This window comes from Pygoscelis adeliae, unplaced genomic scaffold (genome assembly GCF_000699105.1).
Source record: "Pygoscelis adeliae isolate BGI_AS28 unplaced genomic scaffold, ASM69910v1 Scaffold34, whole genome shotgun sequence".
Lineage (NCBI taxonomy): Eukaryota > Metazoa > Chordata > Aves > Sphenisciformes > Spheniscidae > Pygoscelis > Pygoscelis adeliae.
The window spans coordinates 85563-98093 of NW_008824658.1; the positions used below are offsets into that span (position 1 = coordinate 85563).

A 12531-nucleotide genomic window follows, 5' to 3' on the forward strand; every position below is an offset into this window, starting at 1 on the left:
GGCTGCCCACCCCCCCGTTCCCTTGCTCCTGAGCCAAGGAGAGGTTTCCTACAAGCTTCCTAATGAGAAAGACTTGTTTTGTTGTTTTACCACCTTTTCTTTTAAGAGCATTGCAGGGGAAACTTTCAGTGATCCCAAAAGGAGGAGAGACATATTACACTGAGCAAACTGCAGTGCATGCATGGCTAAATGTCCTCCTATCTCCCTGGCCACCCTCCCCAGTCAGCTCCACCACAGCCAACAGGAGCACACGGCCTTCACGGAAGAGGGGACGGTGGTACGGTATGACCATGTGGGGTCACACACGAACACAAATCCCAATGCGGAGGCTAAGGACTTCCTTATATACCCACACAATCAGTCCCCCTTCTCAAGGAAGGCCAGCCCAGTGCGCAGCACGCTTGCTCTCCAACCCAGCAAATGCATGGTGCTTGCCTAAGGCACAGCGACTGCTACCCAGTTGTCGTGGTTTAACCTCAGTTGGCAACTAAGCACCACACAGCCGCTCGCTCACTCCCCACCCCCGGTGGGATGGGGGAGAGAACTGGAAGAGCACAAGTGAGAAAAACTTGTGGGTTGAGATAAAAACAGTTTAATAATTGAAATAAAGTGATAATAATAATAATAATAATAATACACACAGCAAGTGATGCACAGTACAATTTCTCACCACCCACCGACCGATGCCCAGCCAGTCCCCGAGCGGAGGCCCCCCTCCCCCCCGGCCAGCTTTCCCCAGTTTATGTACTGAGCATGACGTCACATGGTGTGGAATGTCCCTTTGGCCAGTTGGGGTCAGCTGTCCTGGCTGTGCCCAGCACATGCAATATGAGTCTTCAGCCTTCTCAGTCGGTAGAGCATGGGAAACTAAAAAGTCCTTGACTAGTGTAAGCACTACCTAGCAAGAACTAAAACATCGGTGTGTTATCAACTTTGTTCTCATCCTAAATCCAAAACACAGCATTGTACCAGCTACTAGGAAGGAAATTAACTCTATCCCTGCCGAAACCAGGACACCAGTGCGCCCAGCCTGCTCCTGCTGCCAATCCTCCATACGGACTCATACCAAACGGTGGCACCAGTTTCTAGTATAGCAGACTACGCAACTGAGCATCCACCACTTGGGCTGTCCCACCAGTTAATTCAGGGTAGGTCCCACCATGGCCACTGGGACTTGTGCAGCTGGAGAGCAGCCCAGTGAGCTTCCTCTGCAGTGGTGGTCATCAGTTAGAGGGCAGTGGGCCACACTAATACATAGACCAAGAGGCAGTCAAAATCCCAGGAGGGAAGCCATCAAAGAATGGGATGTAAGCACAGGCACAGCATGGTGGTCCTCTGTGTTTTGGTGGTGCCCCTGGGACAGCACAACTATGCAGAGAAGGACTTACAACCTCCCTACTTCAGCCACAAACTCACTAACACTTGAGAAGGTCCCCTCAGCTGCAGTGGCAGTCAGCACCAATTTCAGCACTTCTCCCACCCAATTTCATAAATAAAACACAAAGGGGTCTGTAAAAAACTTCCTGAATTCTCTTTACTTTATTTATATTTTCTCTATCCCAGCATACTGGTGCAGACCTTCCAGAATATTGCTGGGCAGAAGGAGAGAAGTTGAGAGCCTCCAGTACCTGAGAGAGGCATGAGATCTGCCAGGGTAATGGCGTGCTCCTAAGCCTCACGCTGCCTTTTACAGTCTTTACTCTGAATGCTTTGGTTCTCAGCTTCTCCATCTGTGCAGGTTATGGCATCATCACAACACAGCTTGAGTGCACATCAACTTGTTGGTCCCCCAGTCCAAGTCTTTATACAACATCTGATGCAAAATTAAAGAGTTCCTTCTCACACGACATTAAGACTGGAAAGCACAACAGCACTGGGAAGAAAAGAAGACGGGAGTCTCCAAAAAGATCATGGGCCAGTTCCTGAGGTGGGGGAAAAGGCATATGGCCACTAATGTCAACAGGCACCAAGCTTGCCTGGTGAGATATAAATGGATTTACTTACCCCACCTAGTAGAGAAAAATAAAAAATAATTAAAAAAAAATCTCCCTGTTATCAACTCACTAGTCAGGAGAAAACAACAGACGGCGTTTGCTGCGGTGAAGGAATAAGGCGCTACTTTGCTTAGAGGGTGCCAGTGCCAGCAGGGTCTCTGCTGGCCCCTTCCCAGTAACGGGGAGGCAGCGACTGCTGGGAGCGTTAGCCCATCAACAGAAATGCTGCTCACTTCACTGTCCCTTTTCTCCCAGAGGCGAAAGGCAGCCATTTCTCCTCCCAATTCAACTCCAGCTACCCTGCCTGTCTAGTTTTTGCTGTTTTCTATATGTTCACTCTAGAAACTACAAGCTGGAAAGCTCCCATTAAACGATGCCAACAAGAACTCTCCATTCACAGCTAACGCTTGGCTGCACACATTCTCTCTTATTTCCAAATGTTTTCAGTCTGTTTCAGCTTCCCTTCATTAAACATATTCCTAATTATTTGCAGCACATCTAAAGAACTTGTACAACAGGTTTGTGCTTCCAAATACAGGCTCCTGGCTGCAAAAACTCAGCATGACAGCACGAGAAAGAGTTTTGTGTCGATCAGGAGGTAGAGTTCAAGAAGAGGAAACTGGAAGGCACACCATCATGATTGAGTCAGTGATTTCCACCAGGCAGCAATTTGGCCCTTTACAAAATCCTAGGTATTTCTTAGAGCATCACCCCTCAGTTAACCATCAAAGTAGTCAGGAGCTGTGAGCATTTTTCATGATAAAAACTGAAAACTTGAACGGCCTAAAGGTTTTTTCTGGTCTAAAGAGACACTTAATACAGCAAACTCTCTCTGTAACACTTCACACCAGTTACTCTTGTGGCTTTGCAAGTCTGTTTCCATTGCACACTTCAATATCCATTAGACTAAGCAAAGGCTTCATTGAGGAAAGTTACAACAAATGCTCATTTCTTTAGCTAAGCCCCAGACAGTCACTTAGAGAAGTTGTCAGAGCTTTCCAAAATCCTAACTCTTTCAGGCTCTTTCATGCATCCTACAGAACTATCTGAGGAAGGGCATCTTTGGTACTTAAATTGTGCTGTGCTGGTTCTGCAGTACTCAACCTGAGTTAGCAGGACCCAGCATGCAATTATGAGACCGGAACAGCTCCTGAAGTACACACAGTGCAGGGCTTCCAGCAATTATTTTCGTGATCCTTAAGACAGAGGTTATTCAGAGACAGAACTGCTCCTTTAGGTAATTACATTCCCAGGGCTACACAGTGCCTATCAAACTCTCCCCCCTCTACATCACAGGCCAGTTTTTGTGGATCATTATGAAATAAATGTCATCCTGAAGGATGAAAATATAACAAGCTGTAGCTTATCTGAACCTGATGTAGTTTATCTGAACCTGAACATTACCAAGTCACCACTATAAACACAAAATGTTGCACCCTGACTGCATATGGGACATGGGTGACTTCCCGTCACACACAAAGGCCTTTATCAACTCGGATGCGCCATTAAGCTACCATTTGTCCAACGAAAGGTAAAAATTACTATCTGGGTGGTGTCACAGCTGCAGGCAGAGCAGTAAAGGCTCTAGAGCATCCTGAATGATCTGTCCCACATGTGACATTCTCCATTAAGCTTTGTTCTGGCAACATTCCCACTATTCGAGGAAGGAAATGCAGTACTCTCCTCCTTTTTTTCTGCGAGGTTGGATGTAAAGCTTGGAAAGCAGAAGTGCCTTAACCACATGGCAGGAGGACGGTAGTTCATAATTATTCTTCCACATCAACTGTTGGCCGCCATCCTCTTCCTCTCTGCTAGCATGCAAACTGCCAGTGGATACTTATCCAAAGAGCAGACATGCCACAAAGCAAAAAGCATGATTATTATTAGCTAATACTTCATAGTGGGTGCCAGCCAAAAATAAGAGCCTGAGCACAGTACCAGTGCAAAGGCAGCCCTGCCTGAAGCTGCTTATCATCTAAAAGATGCAAAAATGAAGGGGATAGAAAAGCAGGATGGGGAGAGCAAGACAGATAGGAGAAGGCTGCAAGCAGATAAGGAAATGTGTTCTCAGAAGAAGGTTTTGAGCCAGGTAATTTCAAAACACCTGCAGCCCAAAGAAACACACGCCCTTTTCCACCACAGTTTGCATTCTGCCCAAGTCATGGCCCATGGGCTGCCAAGCACCTCTGCAGAGGACAAGTGGCTCCGAACTGCTTCGTCTTCTGAGAGAAAGAAGTTTTACTCCATTCAGATCTTGGTTAGCATTTTCCAGCGCTCAGTCTTCAAGTTTCTTAAAGACCAGAGTGCAAAGTAATTACAAGGAGGTCGGTGGTCCTCACAGAAGAAAGGTCTCCAGAAGAAAATAAACAACGATTTCATCATGCTCTCTGAAGCAACACTACAAAATCCAGAAGGCAGAGCCACAGGCTGACAGCCCAGGAACAAGCCCATTTGTATGACATTGGGCAGACCCATTGACTTCTCAGTACTTCAAGAATACAGGCAAAGGACTATTATATTACTGTTCTGTGATTGATATCTTAAGAATCTCATGTTAGTTTTGGAGTTTCTTATTTTCTTTCAGAAATTCAACCCAGTTCTGCTGCTGATATCAGCTTTTTAATTCATTTTACACCAAGATATTTGTTATCAGAAATTGTGCTTTGATATGTGTCAGGTTGATGGATTCAGTAAAAGCCCTGTCAGGAGAAGCTGAGTGAATAGGGTTGCAGAAGTGGTGTCATCAAGGGAATTGATACGTTAACAGCCAGTCTGCTGATCTTGCAACAAAACATGCAAACATAATAGCCATTTTATTTCCTCACCCTGGCAAAATAGTTCAGAGAAACACTAGAAAATATTTGCATAAATATTACTCATATAAACAAGCTCAGCATGCTCACTGATAAGAAACATATGTAAAAAGCGATGCTACATGCTGGCCTGTTTTCCTATCTGGTGTGCAAAATTCAGTCAAGAAGAATAAAGACTTTATTCAAAATAAAGCTTTGAATTTAACTTTGGGAATTCAAGCAGACATCCTGTGACGCTCCAACTGAACTTGTCCTTCAATAATGTAGGAGGACAATTTTACTGACACATTTTTACCCACAGCCAGTAGACCTGCACCCCTCATCAAGCCATTGGAAAGTTGCATTAAGGTCTTATTTTGGCATCCAAACCTAGAGGCACGTAAAATCAGTGTTTGTTTTTTATTTCATAAATGAAATCACATAAGAAGCAAGACAGATTTTAGAAGAGAAATAATAACTTTTTATCAGACCACATAATATAGGGAGTGAGAAAAGGACACCTGCCCACTGCTCTGCTATAGGTCAAGAAGGACTTGAATATGCAAGCTCTCTGCTTCACCTTCATGAGACCATCACAGCTGCAACACTACCTCTGCACCGTTCTGTAATGCAAAGAGATTTTGTAAACTTGAACTGATTTACAGAACATTTGGGAATGGTAAAAAAATGCGATGCAAAAACGCGATGTTGAGATTCAACTTTTAAGAAAGAGAAATAATATTACAGCCTAAACAAAGCAAAGGGAAAAGTTCCAAAGCAATTAATCTGAAAAAGGTGAATTACACTGAGGATTTATGTCCATGTAATGAAGACAATTAATTGCTACGAGATCCATAAAACACATTAAATGAACAGGGTTTTTTCCAATTCCACTTGCAAGATAAAATTTATTAACTATGTTTAATGGGTACTTAAAATTTTTCTCTTACATATTTATTAAATGTGCTTTTTCAGCAGAACAGAGCATTTTACTAACCGGATTCTACTAATCTAAAAAATGAGCAATTTAAGAAAAATATATTACTCTGCATGTTATCTACAGATCTGTTTAAAATAATCCCTTACACAATAAGATTGCCATCACCACAATTGCATAAATGCTGCTAAAAAGGAATCTGCTTGTCTCACACGAGCAAACAATGTTCTGCTGCAAAGATGAATGAGTTTAGCTAACATTATTTGGACATATGTTGCCATTTCCAGCAGAGATACGGAGCAAACGTGGGTCCTGATGTCATTTGGTGTTACTGTAATCACTTAATTAAAAAACTCCTCTACCTGGGAGAGCAGGACACATGGAAGAAACTGGCTTAGATCGGAGCAGTGACCTCAAACTCCAAATCCACATCCAAATCTCGTGCTTTGCCCTACAGACTCAGCTGCTCAGGCAAGGCTATCTTCATGCCTCCAGATGTGGGTATCAGGTGCACCTTTTGCACTTGTGATTGCATGCAAATCAGAGACAGATGTTTACTGCTTAAAAGTGACCTAGAATTAACACTGTTCCTTATTCACCATCTGTAAAATCGGGGTAAGTTGCACTTCTGTCTTACAAGGGTGTCAGGGGAACAGATAAAGTTGATGGTAGTCAATTATTCTGGTAAGTTTGTGTGAGCCCACAAGATGAAGAGAAAGGATAAAAAAGGGTCTCAGCTACTTCAGTGAACATCAGCAGTGTTGCCAACTCTTTAAACTATAGCACAATCTTCTTAATCTGCAATGTTCTTAAAGATCAAGTTTCCATAAACATGAACTTTCCTTAAATAAGGACCAAGTTTTTAGATCTGATGGTCACAAAGTAAAATGCAAAAATATAACCGAAGTCCAACCTACAGTTTAATGCCTAAATAAGTTTCACATAGATCAATTGTATGGAAAATGCTCTTTGTCCTTTGAAACTGTGAGGTCTGCAAAGTCCTGCACAACCTCTGCACTGGAGTACTACTCATGCTGCAGCCTGAGACCATGAACCTTAGACTGAGAGTTGGACCGACTTGGGTGGGAAGGATGTGGGGGGCTCGTCTCACCACCGTCCTGCCCAAGGCAGGGTCAGCACCACGGTCACACCAGCAACCAACCGCTCTGGTGCAGATCCTCGCACACGCTGGGGCACCCTGCATACCCTGCAAAACACACATGTTCATTGCAAGGAAGATTTACACTATTTCACCTACAAATCTCACACAGAAGCAGGAATAAACTGATGTGATTTCTACATCGTAATAGTGCAAAATATTTCTCCACAAGAGTCAAGAAGCCCTCTTGATTATGAAATACCTCTCCTACAGCTTTCCCCTGTAGGTATTATAATCACAAGAGCAGCAGCTTGGAAATAAACAAAAGTGAAGATGATGACAAAAGCACGAGCAATGTTTAACAACCTCCTCTTCTAGAAACCAGGTGCCATCGGAGCAGACAGACAAACGCAGCAAGCGCTGCAGCAGTTCTAACGATGGGAACCTCTCCTCCTTGACATCAGCATTGTTTTCTTGAAATGCCTGTACAAATTAACACCACATGTTGTGGTGGAACAGACCTTTCTTGACCCTCAACACTTAAAAGTTAAACACCTAATTTAAGCTGTTCCCACCAACCTTTTCTGCAATCACTGAAGACAGGCAGTCTCCAGACCAGCAGAGCTCTGCTGAAGCGTGAGAGTTTGAGTCTACAGTTTCCAGAGGTAACACTACTGGTGCAACCATATCAAAAGCAGAAGAATGAATGCACACTCACCTGGATGCCTCATGTTTTCTTAGAGACTTTCTTAAAAGTCTTGACCATCCCCCCCCCTCCCCCCCCAACACCAAGTATGGGTGTTATATTGCTGCTGTACTTTTCTCAACAAGACTGTACTGCTGGTTCAGCCATGAAAGAGAAGTCAATACCCATGTGTTAAATGAAAAAGGTTATAGTGTCATCTGATACCATTCTACTGAGATCTGGGAACCAATACTTTAAAATTTGGGTTTTTTTATCAGCAAACTTTGCCTCCACAGAAATAACTTGGCCTAGATAAAAGCAGTTGTATTATCAGAGGCTATATTACCCTAAATGCTTCCACAGTGCAAGCTTTGTCCATAATACATTCCTCAAGTCCTGGCCGTCAATTTCTTGTTAAAAGATATGTTGCATACTGGCTTGCTACAGTTACAGCGTAACCAAGGCAATGTTTGTGTGGGTATGAGAACCTCCACACATGCAAAAATTTTAAGTGCTACACAACAAAGGGGGCACATACGATTGTGCAAGAAATTGGTATTATTTCCATCCTTGGCAAACATCAAGAATATACAAAGCACAAAGGAAAGCACAGGGCTGTATTACAGATGGGCTACTTCAGCGTCATTTATTTTTTTCGTCTCTGACCCTCTGAACTGCAGACGTTAGTGAAACACAACAAGTGGGACTTTCAAAATGCGGATGCCTATCACCAAGTACACATCACCAACAGCAAAACACAACCATCAACGAGCATTTTGTTCAATAAAGCACTTGATATGAACACGCACCCCCTCAAGTCCAAGACTTTAAAAACACTTCACTCTTGATAATCGCTCTCCAAATTCAGGGAGAGCAAAGGTTATTTACGGAGACAGTATGAGCATGGCACGCATACAGCAATAAACACGAAGGCTGCTAATTTTGTATTTTCCCCATATGCAGATATTCAGAAAAGAGCAAAAAGAAAAGAGCAGGGGAAAAATGACATACCTTACCAAACCTGAATGTTGGACACAACTCGTTTCAGAGCAACATTGGTGTGAAGGTAAGTTCCTCAGGCGACCACCAACCACAACTCCTTTCTGAGCTCCCCAGAGGCTCCAGCTCCCCTTTGTCCGTGTCCCTGAGGAAGATGCAGTGTCCTCCAGTATTTCAGAGCCTCAGCTGCAAAATATGCTGTTCAGAAAAAGAAAGAGAATAAGGTGTGGCATTAAATTCTAGGGTCAGTTGTTTGGCAGATTCAGAGCAGAACATAAGACAACATCGGATAGGAACGAAATGTCAAGGCAGGACAAAGAGTCTGTGACAATCCATCATGTGTGGCACCTTCAGAGGGCAATCTTTGGATTCAAGAATTGTGGTGCAAAGCTATTCTTGCTTTACAGTATTTTAATAGTGTCCCTACACCAGAAAATGAATGCCAGCCCAGCTGCTTATTATTCCAGCCTGATACCGTAGTAAGAAAGTAATACACTTCTCCACAGGGAATATTTTAATTCATTATGGCATTTCTGCAGAATAACAGGACTTTCATATTAAAACCAGAGGCATCACCTCAGTCTTAATACTTTGCACTGTTAAAATGCCTCTCAGTCAAGGAATTCAAAGCTCCTAAACAGGCAACCACGTCAGGACCTTACAGCTGATGGGAAGTGGTGACTGTCAGCCCAACATGCAGCAATGGGTTCCCGAAGTTCAGTCTCCAAAGCGACTGTCAGAGAGAGGTAAATGGCCTGAGCTTTTCTGGGAGTGTGGGGGCTCGGCATCGCCATGTTTTCTAGCTCACTATCACTGCTAGCTGTGCTCGGTGTTTCCGAGAGGTCAGACCCTGGCACTGAACATGGACGTGGGAGCCCCATTGCGGACACCCAGGTCAGAAGAGAGTAATGGAGACAACCGCCTGGCAGCAACGCTGCCAGCAACCAAAAACCTTAGATAAGCACAGAGAAGTTCAAACGTTCATTGCTGTCATTGCACGAATCATCCCTTATCCCTGACACATGGGAAAACACTCAAAGGACCATTCTTCCCCCACCCAGACAGCACAGCCTGCAAAGCGAGACCAGGCAGAGCAGCACAAAGCAGGCGAGGACTGAGCAAAGAACAGGATCCACAACCTCTCTAGATCAGATACATATGCATTAGGTGGTTTGTGTCCTTAAATCGGGCTTAGAGACGCTTTGTCTAACATTAACTCAATACAGCAGCCATGAATGTACTCTAGCTTCGCCTAGAAATGCAAAAAGAGCAAAGAAAAAAGAAAAAAAAAACCCAAACAAATATGCAGACACGTTTATCCCTTAGAGATCTCCTACACAGCAGAAAGCCTGTGGCAGCTCGAAATACCACAAAATCCCATTACGTCTTCACAAAAAATCCTGAACCCATGAACAGGTTACAGCTATCTGGAAAACCCGTTAGCTTTTGGGCTTGCAAGAAGGAAGATTTCAGTAATCAGCGTGTAAAACTGTCCATATTGAAAGCTAGCATCATACTGCTTTCTTTTTTTTTTATTATTTTTACCAAAAGTCCACATAGCAAGCAGGGTCACACAGATCTGAGCAATCAAATATATTCACTTCATTTAGCACTAATTACTTCACTGGACCTTGTATAAGTGGTTTATGTTACATACCACACCTAAAGGCTCTACAAGTGGAACAGCTTGTGAGATACCCACAACAGGAGTCTGGACGGCAGAGCCTAGCCCTCCATTTCTTGGCACACATCTACAGACCTTCTGCCTCTCTTGAACTCTGACATGAAGGACAAAGGTGGACCTTCACAGTCCCTGTCCCAGGCTAACCATGAAAAATCAGACCGCCAACTGAAATGGCTGCTGAATGACTTACGGGTATAGAAATGGCTGATGCTGCAGTAGTTTGATCTGCAGGTAGCAGCAAGACCTAATTCTACTGCTTTTAAGGGATTTCTATCTCCGGACACCACAGTTACAATTACTTTTTCATTTTTGCTCATAAATTGTAACGCAAAATAGTCACGAAGAAAATCAGTGCTACATTTTTGTGCATTAACTATAGCATCAGCTGAGTTGAGAAGTAGAAGTAACAATAATAGGACTAGATCATCATTGCAAGCTGAGTGCAGGAGCCTGGTCCCAGGTTGGAAAAGATGTGTTTTTGAAAGTTCCTATTTAGTACAGCTTGCCAATGCTCATCGGAAGCAAATCTCTTTGCTAAGAAGTTGGCATGTTGCCTTAATATGCTGCTACACATGTGTACAGAGTTTCTGTACTGTCTGAATTCCTGCACTGCTGGGTGGATCATAAATTACAGTACAGGCAGAAGCATGCACTTCCAGCTCTTGGTGAAGACAAAAAAACCCAGCTTCCCTCACTCCCAACCACTACCGTTATGGGAATGAGAGCACAGCAGCAGCAGGCTGGAAAATGTTGCTGCCAAGCGGTTGCCTGATCCAGACTGAAAGTGCAGAGTACTACGAACATGAAGTAATGCAGGAGGATGGGAAGTAACAGGAGGTGCGGACACGGAGGGGAAATCAACTTTGGACATGACAAAATGCAACGACTGTGCACCATTCCCATCTCTCTGATACAAGAGAGATGGTACAACATAACAAAATGAAATCTGTGGCCAGGACTCCCGCGAGCAGCAAGGTGCAGATGCTCCAGCCTGAACGCAACGTGCTTGATGACGTGCATCGCACAAATACAGAGGGAGGGAGGCAGGCCAGGGACCGTTCCTAGTCAGCAATATAGTAAGGTAAAAAGCTACTAAAAAAATAATGCAAGGAAACCCTCATGAGCTATAATTTGTGTTGGCCCAGAAACTTCCAGGAAAAAAAAAAAAAAAAAGAATGTATGCCAGTCCTGTTGCCCAAACCTGCATGATTTTGCAGAAAAACCCCTTCACATTCAGTAAGCCACTACTGACTTGGTGGTGAGTGTCCTAGCAGGCAACTGGTTTCCCTCTCACAGTCGAGGAAGCTGGAGAGCCCATCACAGCTCCTGAGATGCTCCTCGGACCTCCTCGACTTTGGGCAGCTCTAGTGAGCAACCACCCCGAGGGCTGGAAAAGCCTGGGCTGACGGTGGTCTGCTGGAGCCACTGCCCAAGCCCAGAGCCCCAGGACTGTCCCACGGCTGTGGAGTGAGACAGACAGCAGCATCCCTCATAAAAAAACCATTAATTTCAGTCTGCAGCTGCTGTAGGAGCTGGCATTGCTCCTATCTGAAACAAAACCAAGTCTGAACTTACAAAAATGCCCCATGTACTAGAAATCCCACCAGTTCCGTTAGTTTTGGTTCTACAATTTTGTGCCCCTCCCCCCGCTTCTTTGATCAGATGTGTGGAGGTAACTGCCGACAAACTACAAATTACTTCCATTATCCCACCACTTCAGATTTTTACATTCAGTTTCTGGAGCCCTGGATTGAATATTCAGGTGCATTCCTAAATTAGCATAGTTAAGTGGTATCAGATCAGTCTTCAAGTCACAAAAGCAGGCATATAGATGTTCTCATTAATCAGAAAAGGCAGACAAGACATTTTTCCAGTAAAAAGTGAGTATTTCCCTTGGAGGAGTCTCAGTCCTTTACTGATAGAAAGCATGAATTATACAAAATAACTATACACTTCAGATGTAACAAATCCGATCAAATATTAAATTTGAAGACACCGCTTCTATCTTGAGATGTTCCCAGACCACAAATCAATGAAGGCTGGGAGACTCTCTCACAGGAAGCCTTGCTATACCTTTGCCCTGTTCCCATACTCTTTAGGCATCAGCTGTTGATAACTGTCAGGGTCCAGCACAGTCATCCTTGTACTTGGGTGTCATACAGCTTCAGGTACAGCTTGGGCCTCGTGGCTAGATATGACAATACTGGTGAGCATTTGCAACTTTAGATAGGGCAAAAAGAGGTATCTAGAAGCTGAATGATGTATTTGCAAGCAAATATTACAGTACAGTAGATATTCAAATTAGTATTAGTTTGTCTCATCAAAAATTAATTACAACTAC

At 43.8% G+C, this 12531-nt stretch overlaps 1 long non-coding RNA gene across 1 annotated transcript in view; it reads right to left on the minus strand.

Annotated features, from left to right (window-relative positions):
- Positions 1 to 12330, minus strand: part of LOC103915717 — an 85990-nt gene extending 73660 nt beyond the window's left edge. Inside the window, exons 1-2 of the long non-coding RNA XR_663547.1 lie at positions 12264 to 12330; positions 8519 to 8704 (exon numbers count right to left, since the gene is read on the minus strand). This is a non-coding gene — a long non-coding RNA (uncharacterized LOC103915717). The remainder of the gene's footprint in view (positions 1 to 8518; positions 8705 to 12263) is intronic.
- Between the last annotated feature and the right edge of the window lie 201 nt (positions 12331 to 12531).